Source organism: Toxorhynchites rutilus, chromosome 2 (assembly GCF_029784135.1).
Source record: "Toxorhynchites rutilus septentrionalis strain SRP chromosome 2, ASM2978413v1, whole genome shotgun sequence".
NCBI classification, from domain to species: Eukaryota; Metazoa; Arthropoda; class Insecta; order Diptera; family Culicidae; genus Toxorhynchites; species Toxorhynchites rutilus.
The window spans coordinates 230,645,797-230,671,376 of NC_073745.1; the positions used below are offsets into that span (position 1 = coordinate 230,645,797).

General features: G+C 37.4%; 1 protein-coding gene across 4 annotated transcripts in view; it reads right to left on the bottom strand.

The window, feature by feature from the left end:
- LOC129770781 (protein boule) overlaps positions 1-25,580 on the bottom strand; it is a 111,595-nt gene that overhangs the window by 76,996 nt on the left and 9,019 nt on the right. For 2 of the 4 annotated variants that reach the window (XM_055773849.1, XM_055773848.1), the window contains exon 1: positions 9,186-9,410. The exons of the other annotated variants lie outside the window; for them this stretch is intronic. The gene's annotated coding sequence lies outside the window, so the exon portion shown is untranslated. Of the gene's footprint in view, positions 1-9,185; positions 9,411-25,580 lie in introns of those variants that run through there. 4 annotated transcript variants of the gene reach the window in all.

The following is a 25,580-nucleotide window of genomic DNA, read 5'->3' on the forward strand; positions in this document are numbered from 1 at the left end:
TCTGCGTCAATAATGCAAAAAAAAATCGAGATAACAATAAATCTCGACATTTCATGCAGTTTTAAGGCATCTAGCACCAAAACATTTTTTATGAGGTAACTTTTTGAAATTAAAGATGACCATTTTCATTGGCGCCCTACTGTATATACATAAGGAGCTACAAAAAAAAAACACCTCAAATGCTCTACATTATCGGCTAAGTCGACCATAAATATGATATAACCGCAAGGTTGACGTGGAACTACCTTAGCTCAGAAATCATTTGTTTGTATTGATTAAATTCTTTAAAAAAACACACAATTTCCGAATTTGATTGAATTCAATATATTTGCATTGTGAGTAAAAAGATTGAACAAATGTCATGTAAAATCAATTCATGCATTGTGATACATTATGTTCTTCGTTACAAGTAAATTTAATGACAGTCCTTTTACGTTTGGTACGATGCCTAGGACAAAATATGTGAACGGAAGAATTATCAAGCGATTTTTTTTTTGCATTTCCCTCTGAAGTTTGCATCTCTCAAGTGTACGTACTTCTCAAACCGCGAATTTGCTTGAACTTCAAAGTTCATTCGCCTCTAGAGTCTGCATGATTTTCCCAGGTTCCTATGTTTAGAAGATCGTGTTAGGGAAACATATTCTAGTCTGCAGAAAGGCAAGCGAGTACAAAAGTACTGGCAGTTTGCATATATTTGCAAAGACGATTTCCCCAGAAATCTTGGTTTTGAAGTCTGTGTTGGGGATACACATTTCAGTCGGAACAAAAATACCACCAACTTGCATGAATTTGCAATGCCAATCACCTTGGTTTTGAAATCTCTGTTAGGAAACACATTTCGGTGAGAGCAAAAGTTTCCCCTACTTTCTAGTGTTTGCAATGCCGATTTCTCCAACGCTGCTTGATTTTGAAGTCTGTGTTAGGGAACATTTGAATCATTGAGAACAAAAGTCCCCCTACTTTCATGTATTTGCAATGCCGATTTCCCCAAGGCTGCTTGGTTTTGATGGCAGTGTTGGGGAAACTGTAAATCGAGCCAATAAAAACGAGGCAGTTAGGGCGTTTAGATAACGCTTAACATTTTACAGTTATTCAATTGTTCATCTGACGAAAAATAACATTTTATTGATTGCGGTAGATGCGCAGAAATATTCTCTATCAATTGATGCAAAAACCTTTCTGATCCAGTACGAAATGTTCGAGTTATAAGCATTCGAAATCTTTCATTTTTTCCTGCATGTTCTGTGTTTAGACTTTCATTTTACCCCCCATATATTCCGGTTAGACGTAGTCCTACGTCAAAAGATCCAAGTAAAACAAGTATAGTCGCGGTATGCAAAAACAACGGCGAATCCAACTAGTTCTATCAGTAGAACTATCAAGACGTCCCCAACAGTTGACTACAATTTAACAAACGTGAATTGAAATTTGAGCGAAATCTGGCAACATTTCATTCAATATGCGCTTTACAAGCATAAATCTCGCGTAACTTTTGAAAAGGTCCTATGTAACAAATGTAAACAAATCGAGTTAATGGACGCACGCTATTAGTTTTTAATCATTGAATGTATTACAAAAACAATCGTTCACGTATCTATCTTCTTCATCTTTTTGTCGCCGATACAAAAAACATCCAATGTACAGATTCGGATTTTAAGCACCCGGCTGTTACTTCGGACGCCACTTTCCTCCGACGGTCGAAACGTCCGAAGTAACAAAGCAGTCAAAACAACTCGCAGTCGTACTTCGGTCGTTTTTAAATTTGTTTCTTACAGGTGTTGTTATCGATTTCAGTGCAATTCAACGAGCGATAACAATAATAATCAGTCTTTAGAACGAAATGCTGATATTTGGATTGTTGTTTATTAGTTAGTTTCAAAGTCTTATAGTGCAACGTAATATGTCCAATGTGCAATCGCGGGCAGTCAAAACGTCCAATGTAACATTTTTCGCTCCGAGGCTTCAACCTTAATCTCAAATCAAGGATCAACAGTTACGATTGGTTTTACGGAGTTATTCTGGACAGCTAGTGGTGAAAACAGTGATAAAGATCGATAGCTTTCAAGACAATTCGCAAAATAATGTTCGGGTCTTCAACTCCGTTTTTCTCAAGATGGCGAAAATGTTACATTGGGCCTTTTCAAAAGTTACGCGAGAAAACACATTTAGAATAACACAGCGAACGTAACGAGATGACGCGAACAAAGTTCCTCTTCCGCATTTTTTTTTTTCTAAATCGCTACAAAACTGAAATAAAATCATGAAATTGACAGCGTTTGTTGAGTACCACGGACCCCTCAGTGCGTTAAGAGGCAACACCCGAAAACCGAATTGGAGGAAAAAAATCACAAAATACACTATGCCACATGTCGTAAAACGGCTACCAGCAAGAAAAAAAACCAAGCAAAAGAAGACTAATCAAAAGAAAGTGAAAAGGTGCGACGGAAGACTGCTGGCGAGGAGGACAACAGAAGAAAAGTAGTCCACCTCTTCGCGGCTACCGTGAGCTGAAAGTAAACCTTCGGTGGCCACCATTAATACTCAGGGCACACATCGAAGAAGGGAGTGAATCCGGTCTGCGATTGTATCGTTTTTTTTTTCTCTACGGTATTCTTGTTTATTTAGTCTGTTTCTTTTTTGTTTTTCATTAGCCGGTCTGTGGGGTTTTAGGTGATCGCGTTTGGGTGAGGTATGCGCGTGTATTAGGAGGGGGGGGGGTGCACTCCGTGGATGTATGTGTGGAAGTGATGCTTAGAATGCACTGCGCTGGACGACGAAATAATGATATTCGCGGTTCAGTGCGGGTTTCGCTCCATTAACTGCTCGGAATTATATTATTTGAGAAATGGAATTTTATATATACGGTTAAGACCGGGAAACTTCTGTTGGCAAAATGATGAGGATTAAATTTGCCATTCAGGTAACGTTTTATAATCTTAATCTAGAAAACAAACATTGTAGTAAGTAACAAGTGTGCGCTGAGTCTAAAATAGAATCGTTTGAAATCTTCAATTTTGACAACCAATGCTTTTTTTTGCTACACATGCCTGTCATAATTGTTGACTCACAAAAACAGAGGAACTTACGCGAACGCACAGAACCGGCCCCTAAAATCGGCTATGCAAAGAGACACTGTTTTGTTGCGCAGAGAAATATTTTTTTTCACCGCTACTTTCACTGCATTTTATGAAAAAGTGAACAAAATACACTAATTAACCACCGACGACAACGAGTTAAAATACGTACGATGTGTACTGAGCTCAAGTAGAAGACAATCTCCTCCATTTCTCGCTTGCGATTCGTTTCAAAACAATTAAAAATAGCCGAACAAACTCGGTGTCATCAGAAGCAGAAGCCAGAAGTGCAGAGAAGACCGGACGCGCTGTATGAGAGAAGTGTGGGATTTAGCCACAAATCGTCGCATGCAAAAAAATATCCTCCGCTTGTTGTACTGTTGCAAGATTAAACGGTTCCCACCTCCCCTCAAAACAAACGGATGAGGCAATGGCAGCAGCAGCAAGTGAAATGGAAATCAAGTGGGAGTAATTGCGCGAGAAGGCAGTGAATGCATCGGTTGTGCAGAATTAGTTTTAGAATTCGTAATTGTGTATGGTGGTTAGTTGTGTACCGAAACAAAGTGCATCAGCAATTCATTATTTGGGGTGGATTTTCGGCCTGTCGAATTCCTGGTGTCTGTCTAAAAATTAAACACATTTGCATTTGTCTAAGAGTAAAGAAAAATGATGTCACCCACCATGTTACTCTTCACGATGATCATATTAGGTGGGTACAGTGGATTGGGTAAACTGTCCATATTTTTGTACGCTAGAATTACTTGAAATTACGGCTCTTGTTTGGAAGACGGGTCTTTGTGGGTCTCACAATTCATTTTTAGTTTCCTAGTTTTTCAAAACGAAGTTAATCTTAAGATGATGAATTTTTTTTTCAACTATTCCCAGTATCAAAATGATATACCAAACTGCCAAGTTGCCAACACTTATGATAAACAACGATTTTCGGTTTGATTTCGCTTATAATTTTTAAATGTACTCAGAAGCATCTAGAAAAGAAGTTCATATTTTCAAGTGAAGCGAAGTAAACTTTAAAATAAAGAAAATAATATTTTTGCAAGATTTGGGAATGTAGTTTTGCTACCAGATATTGATGGTCATTCGGATAGATGTTCCATTGCTGCATTCAGGTGATTGGATTTCTGGTGAATGTCTTTCGGGTAAATGTGACACAATTAAGAACACCGGATAATGCCGAGCTTCTCGTGTTTATAACATCTATGGTTATTTTGGAATTTCGATGCGTCCTAAGCAACAAAACAACGCAAACCATTGGCCACTAATAAAATCTCCCGAATAGTTTATTCACAAATTTTGGTTCATTCTAAAGCAATGTTCAGTGTAATGAATGATTGAATTGAATGAAATAATTTCGTGGTTTTCAGTATAAAATTTCGAATGTGGCGCAAAGGATGCTTTGCGTAAAATTGAAAATATCTATCCAAGAAGGGAATAAAATTGTTTTTTTTTTGCAATGCTTGGTTTAGGAATAGTTCAACTGGAGTACTTGTAAATTCATTCAATTCAACACATTAACACTAAACCTACCACGAGGGGCCCATTTGAAACTTTTAGTCAAAATTTTCTTGCAAATTACATTGTCCAAACATAATTTGCCTACACTACTTTTCTTAAAACATACATCGAATGTATTTTTCAGTGTTTATTCCTCTCTTGTTATTTTTTTTAACTGAAAAATATATGCAATCTACCCTAACTACCGCAACGGGTCATTTGAACCATGCAAACATTCAAATGATATCAGAGAGATTTGTATGTGTGGTTGTGATATAAAACTATTGCATTACACATTTTTGCTATTGCTTTATATATTGTGTTGTATTTGTGAATGAATAGTGAATGATTAGAATTAATTGTATTGCTGACTATCCAAGCGAGCTAGCAGTAACCATTCCAAGCTACCGTGCTATTTTGCGTGTGAAAAATTGCAATTTCATTATTTTGCTAATCATTGTTATTTTGAAAATATCAAAATATACAGAAGAAATATGGTATGCCACGTTTCTCAACAAAACTATATAAATCGAGTTATTATTCCCTAACTATTCGTAAAGGGTCACTTGACCCGTTGTGGTAGGAATAGGTATACTTGAAACATCAGTAGGTTTAGTGTTAAGGACCGCACATTTTGGGGCAAACTTGCACGCTTCATTTGTTCGGATTCATTCCACGAATGAGATCATTTCCTTCGATGTGGATGAGACGAAGGTGAGCCATCGGTAGACCTTGTTAGATTCTTGGCAGACCAAGGATTTAAACTCCAAGCGTAGAAAAGACGGGTTATTTCGTGATCCATCCGTACAGACGGAACGCGAAACACGAGAAATCTCGTGAGCGGTTCGCAATGTGTTAACAGATAATTATAACGAGCTTTTTGGGTTGTAGACCATTTATACTTTGGGTCGAATGGCGGGCCTGAAGTGTCGACTAGAATTGAGATTGAGATGGTCTAGCTTTCTGAACTCCAGAAAGCAGACCGTTATTGAGATCCTAGTAAAACAGAATATCACTTGCAATTTCGTGGCTAATACTAATATGAATATTGTGTTCTACCCAGCTCGGTGATTCGCCAGACATGTCGTAGAATAAATGCTTTTGGATAATTCCTTAACTTTTTCTTTTTATTCAGATTCTTTGTTCGTGGTACAAACGGTTCAGTTTTTGGTTCCTTACGACTAGCTTACAGGCTCCCATTAATCTATATACGAGGGCGGTCCGAAAAAAAATTTGCCTCATCGCCCGATGGTGTCAGTATCGCAAGCGAGATTACTTATCGTGTAGTAAATTCTCGTACACAGCTACTGTCAAAATTTCAGCCGATTAGGACTCGTGGTTTTGTTTTGACCGTGTGTGGAAGCAGGCGTGTCAGCGGATTTTAGAAAAATGGAAAAAATTGAAATTCCGCCGTCGCCACGGCCAAATTGGTGGAATTGCACTACGAACTGTTGCCCCATCCACCGTATTCTCCAGATTTGGCCCCGTGCGATTTTTTTTTTCAAACTTGAAAAAGTCCGGGCAGAAATTTGAGTCGAATGAGGTCATCGCCACCACGGAGGCATATTTTGCAGACCTCGAGAAAACGTATTTTTCAGATCGATTTAAAGAAGTTGGAGCATCGCTGGGTCAAGTGTATCGAGCTAAAAGGAGACTATGTTCAGAAAAAAATCGCCACTTTTCCAAAACTTTTGTTTTTTTTTGTAGGCTAAGTACTTATCGGACTGCCCTCGTATATAAAAATGGAGTGATGTCTGTCTTTCTGTCTGACTCTTATGGACTTGGAAACTACTAAACCGATCGGCGTGAATGGCATCTAATGGTATCTAATCGGACTTCATTTACTAGTGTCGCACAGCGGTCAAAGTTTGAGTTTTTTTAAAACCGAAAAATCATCCAAGGATTTTTCAGTAAGGAAATCGGGCTTTTCGAAAAAAAATTTTTGATGCCAAATGTCCTCAAATTGCATTGAAACGTCGAGATCTACTGTCATCTCGAAAAAAAATTTTTTGTCAAAAATCGACACTCCGGGACTTAGTTTTTTTCGGAATACGAGACGAAACGTATGGTTTTAAGTGCCATATTTTTATTTTCATTTTTTTTTTCATCTCGATTTTTAATTCGGAACTTGCTGCGAAATGTTGATTTGAACGATAAAATACCCTCTGCACAATATTGGCTCATACGTATTTCATTTACTAGTGTCGCAGATCTCAAAATTTTAGTTTTCTGAAAATCGAAAAATCACCCAAGGGGGAAATCGGTGTTCTCAAAAAAAGTTTTTTGATGTCAAATGTCTTAGAATTGCATGAAACGTCGAGATTTACTGCTATCACGAAGAAAAAACTTTCGTCAAAAACCGACTTTTCAGACAAAACGACCAAACGCGAAAAGTCAATTTCTGACAAAAAAAAATTCCCCTTGGGTGATTTTTCGATTTGCAGAAAACTAAAATTTCGAGATCTGCGACAATAGTAAATGAAGTCCGTATGAGTCAATATTTTGCAGAGGTTATTTTATCGTGCAAATCAACATTTCCTAAGGAGTGCCGTATGAAGAATCGATATGACGATTTTCATTGGCATCCAAAACCATACGTTTTGCCTCGTATTCCGAGAAAACGACTAAGTCCCAGAGTGTCGATTTTTGACAAAAAAAAAATTTTCGAGATGACAGTAGAATGATGATGACAGATGACGTTTCATGCAATTTGAAGACATTTGGCATCAAAATTTTTTTTTTCGAAAACCCCGATTTCCTTTACTCCCCCCCTGGGTGATTTTTCGGGTTTCAAAAAACTCAAACTTTGACCGCTGTGCGACACTAGCAAGTGAAGTCCGATTGAGCTGATATTTTTCAGAGGGTAGTTTTTCGTGAGAATCCACATTTTTTATCAAATTCGCTTTGAAAATTCGTGGATCACTTTTTTCCCATACATCCATTGGCACTCTACTGTATATAATCGAATCCGCCCTGCATATTCTTTTGTCTACCAATCTCGAAACGTTTTGAACTTTGGACTAGAGATCAAATACATTTAGCCAAGAAATTATCAATCAAAGTGTTTCATTAAGAGATAATTAATTGACTTTTGACTAATCGTGAGTTACCAGAAATGAGACGATTAATCAAATAAAAATGCCACATTGTTTGCCGGAGAACTGCTTTCTATGATGAGTATTTACAAAGGAAAGGCAACTCACCATGGTAAAAGCAGATTTTAAACGTTATTAACGAAAATTAAATAATTAAAATTGGGTAACCAATGCATCTGGAAGTATATTTATTATTACTTAACAATTTTCATGTGGGAAAATTTGGCACAGCCTGAAACATTTTAAAATAAAACACAAAAAGATACACACCTCATGTCGACAATAATTTGTAGATCTTATTTATGATTCAAAGCATAAACTGTCTCAAAATTACATGCCCACTATGAGGGAAAGAACAAGAGAAATGAATAATTTAATGTAATTTGGAAAGATTCTTTCACTTCGCCATCACACCACCCTTCCAGTGAGAGAGGGTTGTAAATCCAAATTCCTAAACTATACCCAATCAACAAAGCAAAGCATGTAATTTGCCCAACCACGAGGGGCTTCTCATAGAGATAAACGCATGCTCCCCGCCTAGCCTTTCATTAATCAGTGAGAAGGTTGATTCTCTGGATCTCCCGCTGGAAGATAAAAGAGCCCAAAGCCACTATACCCGGATCAAAACATCATTTTGCTAGGCGCAATCTTTCTGTGGTCCGAAAGCCATAAAATCGATTAAAATTTGCCTGTGCTTGAAACAGGGAAGCGCACACAATCGAGGAATGGGAGACTGCGAAAATATAGGTTACGGATAATTTATTTATTTTGGCTCACTATCATCTCTCCGGTGACTGCTGTCCCTTTTCGCTTCATTGTATACAAACACACGCACACTAACACGGTATACACCAACACTCTTAGCCATGCATATACTCTCTCTCTCACTCTGGATAGCACCCCGTTTTCCCGGATATTACAATGAGGATACGAGTTTTTCCCATCCAGATCCGCACAGCATCCCCACCACCACTCAGAATACACAAGTCGTGTAAACTTTACACAGACAAGCACAAATTGGCGAAGAAAATTCTGCCGTTCTTGGCAATTTTTATTGTACGATCTGCGTAGCACTCGAGAGCTTTGCTTGCGGTTGCATTCTACTCAACTGGGTAATCTCCTGTTAAAAGAGATGGATTGTCGATTTCAGCCGTATCAAGATCTTTAGAACATTTTTGCATCACAGGGGGAGTAAAAGATTGCTCTCCCTTAGTAAGAAGTATCCATCAGTTTTCGCTCTCACTCACTCACTGTGTACTGACTGTACAGATTTTTGCTGATGTTCTCTATTTAAAAATAGGTACTAGCGAAATTAACTTGCTTTTTTGGCTAATGAACGGCACCAGCGTATCCTTGCTCGTATGTGGTCATCGTTGTTCTCGAGAAGCTGACAATTTTCCCCTGTGTTCCCGTCAGACGAACAGACAACCAATTTCTCGAAACTCCAAGAATATTCAGGATCACACTGCAGCTCGGTACGATAGACGCGTACACTAATACACACCCTGAAGAGAGAAAGGAATCGCCTCACTAACTGACTCCTGACAGCGTGCACACAAGGCTGGTATCACAAAACACCGAATAAGCAAAAACAAGCGCTGCTGTGTGTACAAAAAGTTGCAAATTTTTCACTGTTTTCCGTTCGGATCTCGGCCTGCGCGTGGTTCACAACTGTGTCGCCAAGGCGATGGAAAAATGAGTACTGTCGACGGGTTGTCGTACTGCACGCTACGGAGGTCCCACTTGGTCTGCTAGCGCGCCAGCGGCGACCGTTCGGGAGCGTCAAGTGCCGCCAGAATTGCGGCAGAATTTTCCCCGACGAAATTTGGTTGTGAGCTTACTCGGATGGTTCGCAGTTGAATACAGTCAAGGGCAGGGTTGCCAATAATATTTTTCAAAATACTGGAAGATTGATCTTAAAAAAACTGGAAGAAAATTGGATTATATAAAATCGTTTTATTTTGCGAAGTTCGGATTTGATTTATCTAAAATCATGTTTTTGCTTATTCCAATGTTTTATTTCAATAATTTCCTTCGAAGTTTCATATAGTATGTATAAGTAGTTCAGAAAATAGCGAAATAAATCATTAATTAACAATAAAACTTGGACGTGCATGAAACAATGAAACAATATTTGATGATCTTTCTAGAATGTCTAGAGAATATGGTTTTATTTGGATAAAACTTGAAAAATCTCCTACTTTTTTGCTCGACAATGATATTAATTGACGTAGAAGGTTTCTGGTTATAGATCAATGCATCAAACCATCAGTGGCGTCTCGTCCGTCTGTTCAAACTGTCCATAGGACAGGTAGACAATCTCAGAAATTTTTCAAAAACAATTTTTTTTTGTCATTTTTTTCACATTTTCCTAGCTACGATGAGGAATGAAAGAAGGTGAATTATTTGTAATTTCCATATTTTCCCGAAAATCCTTATTATCTTCACTGTTTGGGTGAAACTCCTCCATCGTGAAGAATGTAATCTGAGAGCTACACATGACTACACCACACAATTCGCACGCAACACAACACAGAACTACGAAATGAGCAGTAATGACTTCCGGGTTCAAACCTTTCATCTGAAATCGTCGGCACTCAAACACTTCTCTGAATCTTCAAGTGCGATAGGGCAAACGCAGTCAGCTATGTATGAAGCGATCACTACTACTAATGCGCTGGCTTGCGCAAAAATGATATTTTGGATTCTAAGTTCTCTGCTGAACGAAACCGATGAAACGATAGAAAACACACATACACACCTTTGTTGAATGAACAGGTATCTCACTTGGTCACGCGTCGACTCATTTGTTTTTTGTGTTTGTGTTTTTTCTTCGTTACTATTTTTTTTGCACTCACGAAGGATCTATATAAATAGAAATGATTTGGTGTCCGTTCTTCACGATTTAACTCAAGAACGGAACAACGGATTTAACAGTCAGTATCAGGATTGATGCGACCTAGTCAGCGTCAGGTTTATATGCCAAAAAGGTTATGAAAACCATTCAGAAAGTTTGACAATTTGGAAGACATTTTTTAGCAAATTTTGTATGGAAGTTGAAAAACTGAAAATTCATTTTTTAGCAAATTTGATGATTTGATTTGAACAGTCAGTTCAAATTAAAGTTTGGTTTATGCCATTATGTGTGAAATACAACATCATTCAAATGTCCACCTAGGGCTTCCTCGCACACCTTGATCCGGAACAGGTAATTTTCGATTACTTTCGGCGCATATGGGGCGGTATCTTGGTCATAACTACACGAATGTTGTCTTTCAAATGTTCAAGAGTTTGCGGAGAGTTGGCATATACACGGTCTTTCGCATAACCCCCCAAAAAAAAGTCTAGCGGGTTCAAATCGCATGATCTGGACGGCCAATTGGCATCACCAAAACGCGAAATGAGGCGCCCCTCAAATTTCGTTCGCAATATGGCCATGTTCGGTCGTGTTGTGTGGCACGTGGCGTCGTCCTGCTGAAACCACATGTCATCCGTATCCATATCTTCAATTTGTGGCAAGAAAAAATCGGTTGACATGCAGCCATAGCGCTCACCATTCACAGTTACCTTCTCGCCGTCCTCATTTTCATGGAAATACGGCCCGATGACTCCACCAGACCATAATGCGCACCAAACAGTAACTTTTGGCGGATGCAATGGCCTCTCAACAATCACGTATGGATTTTCTGAGCCCCATATACGGAAATTTTGGGTGTTCACATAGCCACTGAGCTCGAAATGTGCCTCATCGCTGAAGAAAATTTGATGCGAAAATTCAGCATTTTGCTGCGGTTGTTCGTTCACCCAATCGACGTATGCCCGACGCATTCCATGGTCACCACGCTCTAATTTTTGTACCAGTTGGACTTTATATGGATGTAGGTGCAAGTCCAAATACAAGATTCGCCACAATGATGTGTTTGACAAGCCCAATTGCTGAGCACGCCGTGGAATCGAAACATTCGGCTCATCCTCTACACTGGCAGCAACAGCAGCAATATTTTCGTCCGAACGCACATAACTCTCCGCCGTCGCGATTGAAGTCCGATACAGAGTACGCGCGATTGACAACGGAAAATATTGGAATATTGATTTTAGAGGAGTTCCAAAAGGTTTCCAAAAGATGACTCCCCTCTTCTAGATTGGAGTTCGATATATCGACGTTCGGTTATGTTTTAGAGTTCTTCCGGTTATCTTTCCAGGTTTCCAAATAATAACTCTCCGCCGTCGCGAATGGATTTCTATAAATTGTATACGCTATGAATAACATAAGATATAGCCGGGACGATTGATTTTAGATTGATTTTAGGGCAGTTCTCTAGGTTACCTCGTCATGTTTTCCATAGTTAACTCTCCATCGTTGCCATTGTGTTTCGATTGAGAAATATGCGATAAATAATATAATATATAGCCGGTCCAATTAATTGTACAGGTTTTCCTTTTTAGATTACCTAAAGATAATCTTTCCCGAATGTTGTTCGGAGATTTTCGGAATTTCATTTTGTCGAATGGTCGATTGATGTAAACGGATGTAAACGGAAGGAAATTACATGGTTTTCATATTCATATCAATTAACGTTAATGGAACACATTGACCCTTTGATTATCTGAGCTTTGGAATGATTTGGAGGACCTACAACATCTAATGTTTATATAGACTCAAAGCCAGCATAGCACGCGGGGTCTATGATCAATTTTGGGTATGTTATGAACAATGCACCAGTCGTGGTTCAAATGGTAGATCAATTAGTCTGAACTTCAGAATGTTTTGGAGGACCTAGAACATATAATATTTATGTAAACTCAAAGACATAGTGGGTAGCCACCACACGCACTGCGTGCTAACCGTAGTGCAAGCATGAAAAAAACACTGAGAGTGTGTAAGAAGTACAACACCAATGTCCAAATTTAATACGACCGCAAAGGGTTAAAAATAGAAGAATTTTTACTTTGTAGCAAATGAAGTGTGTCTTATTCGTTTTTATACATATATTTTTGGTTTTTTTGAATATAAAAAAATTATTTTTACTTCATCCCCTTAAAGTCATAAATTACCTTTCTCACAGAAAAAATCCTATTTTTTTCAGTAGGTGATAAAGGATTATATTTGATTAAAAAAATTATAGGAGCTTGTGTTCAAGACACCGCATTGTTGACGTAGAACTACGCTGTAGTTTAAATCAAGTCGCTTGTTTAAAACTGCGGATATTATTTTATAATGCTAGGAAAATTTCGAAATAACCATTCTACCAGTTTGGTCGCCCTGAAATGTTTTTTTTATTGTAGAATCGTTTGACGATAATTGTTTGATTCATTCTTGTGCTCGCAGAACATTACATGCTCCAGATAAGCGCAGCTGTCATCCTTAGTGGAGAAAATTTTGCTACTGGCAAGCGAAACCTAATCACATACAAAATTCCAGAACGACATTTACTTTCTTGGTGACTAAATAAGCGGAATAAACTCTATCTGCACGCAAACCCAAATAAATTAATGACTTATTATAACTTATTGAATAACTTGGGATTCCTTTATGATGACAGAAAACACAAACAAAAAAAACAAAAACAAACAAAAAGGCTGAATGTTTGCCTCAGCAAAGATTATTTACCAATACCCTAGCGTAAATAATTCTCTCTCGCTATCTCCCCTCCTTGTTTATATGTATTATTACAAATGGGGTTTCAGCGTAGCGGAGATGCACTATTTTTACGTACGGGTTATGAAGCACGAAGGTACGCTCACAAAGCCATATATCGATGGCTTGAAGCAACTAAATATACACACATTTATCTCTGTTTTGCGCTCTTCTCAACAGAAGCCCTTTCTGTTAATATTTCCAGTCTAGATTAGCTTAGCTGTCATCCTTTGTGGAGAGAGTTTTCCTACTGTCATGCGAAACCAAATCACTGACAAAATTCCAGAACATTTATTCTCTTGGTGAGCTGACGATAGCCTAGCTTGATGACAGAGACATCAGCGAGTGAGTAATTTGGTCGCGACATCAGCTCAGTTCGAAACGAAGACATGTGATGGCGCAAAACAAGGAAGAACAAGCGATGTTCATTGTTTCGTATCTAGATACTGATACTGAAAGTTTGCCTTTCCTTCCTTTCCTTGTTGAATTAAAGAGACTATGAACTTCCTCAGTTCATTCGTCTCTAGCCTTCAAAAAGGCCCTTGGAAAAATCTACTCTTTTCTCATATTACTCCTCCACCCCATTGCCTTGAGAAAACCATTCGATCCCTCGCCGTCCAGCTCGCCCAGCAACGGTGTTGTCCAGTCGGAGTCCTCACGAAGAATGAAGTTGGCCTCAGCAAGATCTACTGTTTATACTTTAGGCAAATATTCCCCTTCGTTCTTCTTCTTTTACTTTGTTCATCTTTACAGACTTTACATCTTACGATTTCGCCTTCGTTGCTCGTCGATAAGTTGCTCGTTATTGATAGCACACAAATGGACAGAACATTTATGAGAAATGGGAATGCTTCCAATTTTCATCAATTTAAACCATATACAAACTATGGGATTGTAAAGTATAGCATATCAAACAAATCTTAGGGAATTTCCGATTCGTTTGGTATGTAAATCGCCAGAATCCGTTCACGGCAAAAATAATCATGAACGTTAACTTTATTTCATAAAAACGTGACCTGTTTTCTGATTTGGCACCCTTAATGAAAGACGTAGTTTTACGTCAAAATCCTTCTACGCATATGTTCGAATGTCAACAATCACAGAGTTATTGAATTTGTTCTCTGTTTCGGGATCTGTTTGCTTTAAACTGACTCTAATTCAAAAATTACGCTACGTAGGACAATTTTGTTTCTTCCATTTAAAATATGAGAAAATTTGATACAGGATACAGTTGTAAAAGTTCCAAATTAGTGGATTTAAGTAACATTTTAGAAGTGAGAAACTTAGAAGTTAGTGGTTTTGAGGTGTTATTCTTAATTTTATCCAAAAAAATACATAATAAACTTGAATGTCTCTACTTGAGTACTCAATTCGTTCCCCAACTTCCATCTTTTTAATTTCGCTGCAATATCATTTTAAGTAATTCTTGGTGGATCTGCAACTAAATTCTATCAAAATCACGATTTTACACCAATGTACTCAAAATAGTCAATTAGCTTTCACTTTAACGTTGAAATATTTCATTTTGGCCACGAGAAAGCTGTCGGCGCGATGGGTACCGCGTTTGCTCACTCCGGACAACAAGCGCAACCGTGAGACCACTTTAGAGCAGTGTTCGACGCTGTTGAGGCGCAATTCGAAGGAGTTTCTGCGTCGTTTCGTGACCGTCGACGCAACATGGATTCACTGGTACATACACCAGAGACCAAGGAGCAGTCCAAACAGTGGACTTCACCCGGCGAACGTTCTCCGAAGAAGGCGAAGACTGTCCTACCGGCCGGAAAGGTGATGGCCACCGTTTTCTGGGATTCACAAGGTGTGATCTACATCGACTGCCTGGAGAAGGACAAAACGGTCACAGGGCTCTACTATGCCGAATTATTGGGCCGATTCGACGCCGAATTGCAGAAAAAGCGGCCCCATTTGACGAAGAAAGTGCTCTTTCACCATGACAACGCACCGGCTCACACCTCCGCCGTCGCCAATGCCAAATTGGTCGAATTGCACTACGAACTACTGCCCCACCTACCATATTCTCCAGATTTGGCCCTGTGTGGCTTTTCCAATTTTGTTTCCAAAATTGAAAAAGCCACTCGCCGGGCAGAAATTTTAGTTTTTGTAGGCTAAGAACTTATCTGACTGCCCTCATATAACTTTTCAAAAAACATTAGGATGTTTTGTTCAATACTCACTAAGGTTCAATAAAGGGCCTGGCCGGGTAAGGGAGTAAAAAGTGCCCCCAAACCAAATCACTAGCTGTATGGCAAATATAGTAAAGGATATTAAATAAGAAATTTTGGTGGTTTATTTGAACCCCTATGTGGTTTGACGTAGGATCTATAGTGAAAAACGTACTTTTCGTTAATTTCACGCCATCCTCAAAAGATCCGAGATAAAAATTTGAAAAAAATACTGAATGTGCATCTTACTACGATGTATCAAAAAAAATTATCAAAAAAAAATTTCATCAAAAATTTTAGTACTAAAAAAAATAATGAAATCTTGAAAATTTTTTTTTTGGGATTTAGAGATTCAGTACTACTCTAATTCATATTTTAATGTGTTTCTACGGCTTTTCTAGATATGTGTGATTTTTTTCAGATTTTTTTCAGTGTTGCGCGGTATCAAAAAATTTTTTTTTTATGTTTCCAAAGAGTGGTTAGGTAAGGGAGTAAAAAGTGCCCCCAAACCAAATCACTAGCTGTATGGCAAATATTGTAAAGGATATTAAATAAGAAATTTTGGCGGTTTATTTGAACCCCTATGTGGTTTGACGTAGGATCTATAGTGACAAACGTACTTTTTCGTGCATTTCACGCCATCCTCAATAGATCCGAGATAAAAATTTGAAAAAAATACTGAATGTGCATCTTACCACGGTGTATCAAGAAAAATTATCAAAAAAATAATTCATCAAAAATTTTAGTATTAAAAAAAAATTATGAAAATTTGAAAATTTTTTTTTGGGATTTAGAGATTCAATACTACTCTAATTCATATTTAAATGTGCTCTTACGGCTTTTCTAGATTGATAAATATCGTCAAGCTGTTTTTTTTTAAATATCTAATAATAAAAATAAAATAATAAAAAAGAAAAATACACAGTACAAAAAAATGTTATAGATTTTCTGGCATTTCGAAATTTTGAAAAAAAATATAACTTTGAGACCACAAATTCGATTTGTTTTTTTATTTTAATCTTTCAATTGAAAACCACGAATACAATAAAATAATCGATTTCAAAAAAATAAAAATAATAATGCAGACGATGAAGAAAATTATTTTGTGTCACACAATGCTCTTAAAAATTCAGGAAAAATTACGCCACATGTAGAAAAAAGACACATACGAACGCATTTAAATAAAAATTTGAGCAGGAGTGGGTCTCAAAGTTATATTTTTTTTTTCAAAATTTCGAAATGCCAGAAAATCTATAACATTTTTTTGTACTGTGTATTTTTTTTCATTTTATTTTTAGTATTAGATATTTGAAAAAAAAAACAGTTTGAAGATATTTATCAATCTAGAAAAGCCGTAAGAGCACATTTAAATATGAATTAGAGTAGTATTGAATCTCTAAATCCCAAAAAAAAATTTTCAAATTTTCATAATTTTTTTTTAATACTAAAATTTTTGATGAATTATTTTTTTGATAATTTTTCTTGATACACCGTGGTAAGATGCACATTCAGTATTTTTTTCAAATTTTTATCTCGGATCTATTGAGGATGGCGTGAAATGCACGAAAAAGTACGTTTGTCACTATAGATCCTACGTCAAACCACATAGGGGTTCAAATAAACCGCCAAAATTTCTTATTTAATATCCTTTACAATATTTGCCATACAGCTAGTGATTTGGTTTGGGGGCACTTTTTACTCCCTTACCTAACCACTCTTTGGAAACATAAAAAAAAAATTTTTTGATACCGCGCAACACTGAAAAAAATCTGAAAAAAATCACACATATCTAGAAAAGCCGTAGAAACACATTAAAATATGAATTAGAGTAGTACTGAATCTCTAAATCCCAAAAAAAAAATTTTCAAGATTTCATTATTTTTTTTAGTACTAAAATTTTTGATGAAATTTTTTTTTGATAATTTTTTTTGATACATCGTAGTAAGATGCACATTCAGTATTTTTTTCAAATTTTTATCTCGGATCTTTTGAGGATGGCGTGAAATTAACGAAAAGTACGTTTTTCACTATAGATCCTACGTCAAACCAGATAGGGGTTCAAATAAACCGCCAAAATTTCTTATTTAATATCCTTTACAATATTTGCCATACGGCTAGTGATTTGGTTTGGGGGCACTTTTTACTTCCTTACCCGGCCAGGCCCTTTAATAACTAGATTTTCCTAAAATAATATCTTAACAATAACAACTAGTTATTATTAATGATAACAACCAGTTATTATTAAAAAGGAGGTGTCTAGTTTTTTTTTGTTTTCTTACATTTAACAACCCATTACTACATAATACAACGCGAGCACATTTTCGGTAGAAATGTCACTACAGTTCGCCTTCGGAATTTGTATCTCTGCAACGAACCGAAATCCTGCATACACTCGTCCGTCGCATACCACTGCACGCCGCACGCTTTTCCTTCCTAGTCAAATGTAAATTGTACTTTTGTGTAGGATTCCTCGAGAGAAATGCGAAAATGACATTCCTTCAAACTCTCACAACACAACACACCACCACCAAGGAGTCGGTTGGGCGCGCGTTATGTGCTCCTTCGCGCGAGATGATAACACGCTTCCCAACTGCACATGCCAACACTGTATAACGATGGCTCTCGCTCTCTGTCTCCTCTGCTTTCCGTCTCTCCGAGACGTATCGTCGTATCAGCGTCGTAGCGAAGGAATTTTCTTCACTCAGCTGATGGGTTTTGATAATACCCCACCACACGCTCATGAAGGGAGGAAAGAAGACGAGCGAGTGTGTGAGCGAAAGTGCCGGTCGTGTTGCGGAAAGTTTGAGAGAGAGAAAGTCTTTCGAACCGAAGAAGAGATTTGAGCAGTGCTGTCGCACAACCACTGACTGGTGGCCCAGAGCCAGAGAGCCAGAGCGAGATGAGTCAAAACGTCGGCTGACACTGGCATGTAAAATACAGTAACCCCGTCGTGTCACAGCCGGTTTCTTCTTCCCAGGAAGCGCGGCAAGTCGTGTTCAATTTAAAAGATTGAAAAATAAAATTGTGTCGGTTGGTATCGGCACGTTTCGGTTTCCGATGGTGTATGGGTATGTGTGTGCTTATAATTTTCGAATTTACATAAATTCGATGTAACCAGAATTTAGGCAAATTCACGGAATTAATATTTCAATGAAAACTGTAAGAATATTCGTATACCACTTACGATTATCATTGTGAATTCCAAGGATCAATATTATCAATATTATACAAACACACGAAAGAGCCTAGAGGCGAGTGAACTGAAAAGTTTAAACCCTCTTAAAACCAAAAAGAAGAAGAAGAACACACGAAAGTAGGGGGAGCTTTTGTTCCCACCGAAATGTGTTCCCTAATAGAGATTTCTAAACCAAGGTGCCTGGAGAAATCGGTATTTCAAATTCATGCAAGTCGGGGGTATTTTTGTTCCGACTGGAATGTGTTTCCCTAACACAGACATCAAATCCATGAAGCGTGGGGAAATCGGCATTGCGAATTCATACAAATCGGGGGTATTTTTGTTCCGATTGAAATGTGTTTCCCTAACACAGACTTCAAAACCGAGGTTTCTGGGGAAATCGGCTCTGCAAATAAATGCAAACTGCGAGTACTTTTGTCCTCGCTTGCCTTTGTGCAGAGTGGAATATGTCTGTCCTAACATGATCTTCTAAACTTAGGACCCTGGGAAAATCGTGCAGCCATTAGAAGCGAATGAACTTCCCAGTTTCAAGCAAATTCGAGATTCGAGAAGTATGTACACTTTTGGGATGTAAACTTCAGAGGGAAATGTAAAATAAAATAATCGTTCGATATTTTTTTTTTGTCTTTATTGGAAAGATTTTCAGCCTTAGGCTGGTTCATCAAACGTTTGATAATTCTTCCGTACATATTTTTTGTTCTAGTCATCATACCAAACGTAAAAGGTCCGTCATTAAATTTACTTGTAACGAAGAACAATCAATCACAATAAATGAATTGACTTTACACGGCATTTGTTAATTTTTTTCACTCACATAGCAAATATATTGAACTCAATTGAATTTGGAAACTGTTTCATTCAATCAAGAATTTAATCAATACAAACGAATGATTGCTAAGCTAAGGTAGTTCCACGTCAACCTTGCGGTTATATCATAGATATAACCCACTCATTTTTTGTTATCAATACCTTCAAAAATTCACGTTTTCTTACTATGAGCAAGTTCATGGGTCTAATCGCAGAACTGTTCATTGATTGATCTTCTAATCGACCCCATTCAATTTACCTTTTACTATGAAGTATTTCTAACAAAACTCATCATTATAATATCAGATTATTTTCAGACACAATTCTCGTTCAAGATTTTTCAACCACTTGCAAATAACATGTTTCTCCGTTACATGGAATAAATGTTTTATACAGAAAATATGATAGAATAAAGACAGCCCTAAATCGGCCAATTCCTTCCTCGAGTTTTGCTCTTATCAACACATTCGGCGATACTTTTTTTTGGGTATAGATAGAAGAAGATATAGGAGTGCGTTTCATCGTGCGTAGAACATATGGGAATTTAATTTTCCGAATTTTACCTTTTTCCTTCAGAGTTTTCCGAAAATTTTCAATTGTCGTGTTTGGGTGGAATATTTTTGGTTGAGATATGCGTAATATTTTTTATGGGACCACCTCTCCATTCCAGAGGAGGGGAGGGGTGTCATAACATCATAGAAACATTTCTCATACCCAAAAACCTTCACATCCATAAATCATGTTTTTTTTTTCTAAATTACTCGATGTTGAAATTTTTCCGTGAAATCATTGAGGTTTTCTCTAATAAATTTTCATCACAATCATGATCATTGCATTTTTTTTATAATTATGATCTTGTCGATGTTATCTGATGAATGTCTATTCCGTTTATCACTGCAAACATGTTCTGCATTAGAGAAAATTCGCTCACATGGCGCTGAGGTCGCTGAAATACAGTCTTTTGACGTAGGACTACGTCTTTCATTTCTATACCGGGGTGTAAAATCAAAGTTTCGAAAACGAAAGCGTTACGCCGGAGACCGAGATTTTGAGCGTTAATAGCTCCTAAACAACTGAACGAAATGGTATGATAAACACTTCATTCGAAAGATAAAATGTCTACGCGTTCTATACTTGTTACTTTCTGATCCAAAAACTTGTTTCAATAGTCTTAAATTTGCTTTCAAAATAGGCTATTGAAATCACCAATCGGTATATAAGCGAGCGCCGCTCGGAAATCCACTCAGTTCTAATTGAACAGCGATTGGTGCATGTTGTCGCTGTTGTGGTGAAGCTCTTCATTTATCATGAAAGCGCGGATGAACAGTGTCACCAAGAGCCTGTTTGTGCACCTTAGGCCAGAAGGGAATCCATCAGGAGGAGAGTGATGCTACAAACGGTTCCCCGGGAAGATCTCGAAGCAGCCGCTACACACACACACACACATACACGCACGGAATTCTTTCCGTTTGGATCGAGAAAGATCCGGAAAATAATCTGCCAGTTCCTCTAGGAATTTAAAAATACTTTCATGTGAAAGAGTTTATTTGAATGTTTTCTATCCATGTAACACTGTGACCAAATATGTTTCAATCAAGTGCTATTAACAGATGGTTATCGAGTTAGCATTAACCACTGGTGGGCTTCCAGTATCGAAGAAAATGTGGAAATATCTAATCGTTACTGAAAATAATCTGCCAGTTCCTCTGGGAATTTAAAATTACATTCATATGAAAGAGTTTATTTTAATGTTTTCTATCCATGTAACACTGTGACCAAATACATTAGGTTTTGCGATTTTTCAATCAATCGCAATCAACAGGATAGCTTCTGAAGATTATTCTTCCCCATCAGTAGGATATTTCTGTATCCAATATTGGATGCATAAAACCTTGTGCCTCCAACGTAACGCTCTCGTTTTCGAAGTTCTCCAAATATTCATTCATTCAGAATGAATTCAGATTCAACTTCATACAAATGATCTCTAAATCAACGATAGTCCTACGTCACCCTTGCGGTTATACCATAGATATAACCCACTTCCTGTTTTTAGAATGGTTTCAACTCTGGTCTCTCTTCAATTGTCGAATAAGAAAATAAAAAGAATGGTTTCGTAGAGTCGAGTATTTTTTTTCGTTTCTCTAAAGCAAAGATCGCTTATTCTTTGCAAATCCGGTTCCGCTAAATATGTGTCCAGCTTAACTGCTTAACTGCTGGAGCAGCTTCTGGATCATGTAAGGCTTGAAATTTGCCCTCGAACTCCTCCCATACAGATGACCGTGCTTAATCTGCAATACTATCAAATAAATTTTTATTTGTTAGTTAATTTTTTTCTGATGATGTTTTTCCATTAGATACCAATATGCGGGAGTTGGAGTTGATGAAAAGTAATTGGTCATTTGGTGACTGCGGCCATCTTGAACTTGGGTTTTTTATTATCTACTGTGTTCTACTAGTCAAGCCGTTTCATTTGACACCCATATTGATGAACTTTTGAATAAAAATATTGCGATTTTTTTACGGCAGTCACTTTTGATTTCAATTTTTTACAAATAATTGTGTACTACTAGTCAAGCCCGTTCATTTGATACCCATATCGATGTGCTTTTGAAGGAAGATATGCATCGCTACTTTTCATAAATAACTGTGTTGTATTGATTAAGACCTTTCATTTGATACCCATATTAATGTGGTTTTGAAAAAAATATATACATCGCCATTTTGTGGCGGCGGCCATTTCGAATTTGCATTTTTCACAAATAACTGTGTTCTACTACTACGTCACGGTTCCATGAACCATGGTTCTTTTACGAACTGAGCCTCTTTTAAGAACCGCAACTCTTTTTTGAGCCAAGACTCTTTTGAACCATGGTTCATTTGTAAAGAACCGTGGATCGTATGCTCGTTTTGACGAACCAGCTCAAATGGGCGGCTTGTAAGCGCTCGCCCATCCCTACGCACAAGTGTGTAGGACTAGGGCCGCCATTAAGTTTCAAAATGTAATGATATTACCCTTTGAGACAAATTACATCTAAAAAACAGGAAGTGGGTTATATCTGTGGTATAACCGCAAGGTTGACGTAGGACTATCGTTGATTTAGTGATCTTTGTTTGAAATTCTACTGATGGGGAAGAATAATCTTCAGAAGCTTTCCTGTTATTGGCACTTCATTGAAAAATCACAAAACGAAATGCATTTGATCGCAGTATTATATGAATAGAAAACATTAAAATAAACTCCTTCGATTGAATGTAATTTTCAATTCCAAGGGGAACTGGCAGATTAAAACTATTTTTCAGCAACGGTAACGTCTTTTCTTTTTTTTTAATCGATTGAAAATTATTTGATTTTCGCGATGCGAAACATTTTCCGTTGCGCGCGCATCCAATATTGGATATGAACATATCCTGCTGATGGGGAAGAATAATCTTCAGAAGCTTTCCTGCTAATTGCATTTCATTGAAAAATCCCAAAACCAAATGTTTTTGGTCGCAGTATTATATGGATAGAAAACATCAAAATAAACTCTTTCGCTTGAATGTATTTTTCAATTCCAAGGGGAACTGGTAGATTAATTTCCAGTAACGTAACAGTAACAGTCGCTGTTCAATTATAACTGAGTGGATTTCCGAGCGGCGCTCGCTTTTATACCGGTTTGTGATTTCAATAGTCTGTTTTGAAAGCAATTTGAAACAACTTTTTGGATCAAAAAGTAACCAGTATATTAGGCGTAGACATTTTATCTTCTCTTTCTATTTATTAATCTATTTATTAATTTATAATTAATTTATTAATTATTTATTTATAATTTATAATTAATTTATGATTTATAATTATCTATTTATTATGAAGTGTTTATCATACCAATTCAGCTGTTTAGGAGCTATTAACGCTCAAAATCACGGTCAGCGTAACGCTTTCGTTTTCGAAACATTGATTTTACACTCCGGTATGGAAATGAAAATCGTAGTCTTACGTCAAAATCTTAAGTGAAGTGTGTGCACATTTCATGATAATATCGTCTTTTGATCATTTTAAAGCAATGGATGAAAAAAAAACTCGTGCAAAAATGCTGTGGAGTCGAACCAGTTGCATAATGAAACAGAGCTGCAAAAAGCGTATGAGCTTTTCAAGTTACTTGACGTAATCCATACGTTTTTGGATGAACTGAGTTTGTAGATAGTTTCTTGAAATGTTTTAGCACTGCACAGAAAATGGGTTTGCCTCTTTTGACCTCCTTCGCGATCCTTGTAGTCAGTGTTGCCACATTTTAATCGGTACCAGAGGGGTTAAAAATCTTTCTCATCTGTACTTTTTGGTCCAAAAATCTGAACCATCGAAAATATTCGTTGTAGAAATTTAGCAATCAGAAATACTCATTTACTATAAATACAGGTCGGACTCGATTATATATAATCGCAATTTCACTTTCAGCGTTAAATTTCGAATGCAATACATAATCGAATCACAAAAAAGCTATTTTTTATTAATGTTTGACATTCATACATTAATGTAAAAGTTGTTTTCTTAAGATTCGATTAGGTATAGGATTTGAAAATAATTGTTGCAAAAAAATGGTCGACTATATATAATCGAGTCCAACCTGTACTACATTTACATTTGCAAGTTCTTCGTGTGTTTTATAATGCTTATACATAGTTTTTTTGGAATCTAGATTGCGTACTATCACGAATTAAAATTTAAAACAATCGCTCCAAGCGATACTGCGGCGTAAAAGTCGTCATGTACCTTAATGTTGCATTGTTCGAATGTAAGAAATTTCACACGCGGAAAAAATCTGTACCAATCTGTACTTTTTTAGGAATATCTGTACTCTGTACCGTACAGAATCAGTACCAAAAATAACGGAAAAATCTGTACCTTTCCAGATAAATCTGTACGCGTGGCAACACTGCTTGTAGTAGATTGTGAGTGGACGATCTCTCTGAACAATAGTCTACCATCATTGTAATGCTCCATTTTCACTGGTATCCCTTTTCCATCTCTCCAATATCTTGATAGAATTATTCACCTTCTTCACATATTTTCAGAATATTTGGCTAGGTGAGACTGGAGGGAACACACTTTCAAACTCATTATGCAACTTATTCCCTGATTTCAAGTATAACCCTATCTCAACTGCTTAATATATCCATAGTAGAACACGAAGGGTTCAATGATAGATCACTGAAAATCTAGAAAAATCCAAGGAGTACTGGTATGAATAGAGGAATACGAACAACCGACAAGCCACTACGTTACGAGGTATTGAAAAATTATGACAACTTCTTCTCTATATGAGTTCAACATTCAATATACTATAAGAACATCCGGAGTTGTTTTAGGGACCCTACATAATCTTCTATATTTGAAACCCTAGGCCACCGCCAAAGTGAGGAGCCGCACAGAATAGAGAGCCACAGAGTGACACGTCGCGGAAATGCATCACCAACACCGCAGCAAACTAGCGAATGCTTTCCACCGTCGACCAGACTACTGTACGAACGGATATACGAACGCGCGGCTTTTGCACCGCATCATCATATTTGATCGCGAAACGGTTTCTGTCGTTTTCTGATTTGCTTTGTTTTTGGTGAACCTGTCTCCTCTCTACCTCTCTTTCGCTGTGGGTCAATCTCAAGAAACTTGACTGAATGGAAGAAAAATAACCTGCTGCTGTTGTCTCCCAGGGTCCGAAAGTGAAAGTTGGGGAGAGTTTAACTTGTTTGATCGTAAGAGTTGTTAAGGCCGATCTTGTTTGCACTCTAGCGTGGTGCGTAGATTTCATTTAAGTCACAAATCATCGGCTTCAAACCGCGATATTTGTCAATTGCAGAATTTTCCCACGAATAAGCATGGGTTAAGACAACATAAATAGAACCTAGCAATATCCGAAACGTTGACTGAAACTAGTATCGAAAATTCCTGGAGACCCGCATCGGGAAGAGCATCGACTTGACACACTTTTATCCCCCTCTAGAAGCGATATCGATTACAGAGGTGCCGTCTTCTCATAATAGTGGGTATTCAGCATACCTCCTCCCGTTCGGTAGACACCACCCATGCAGAAATTAGGT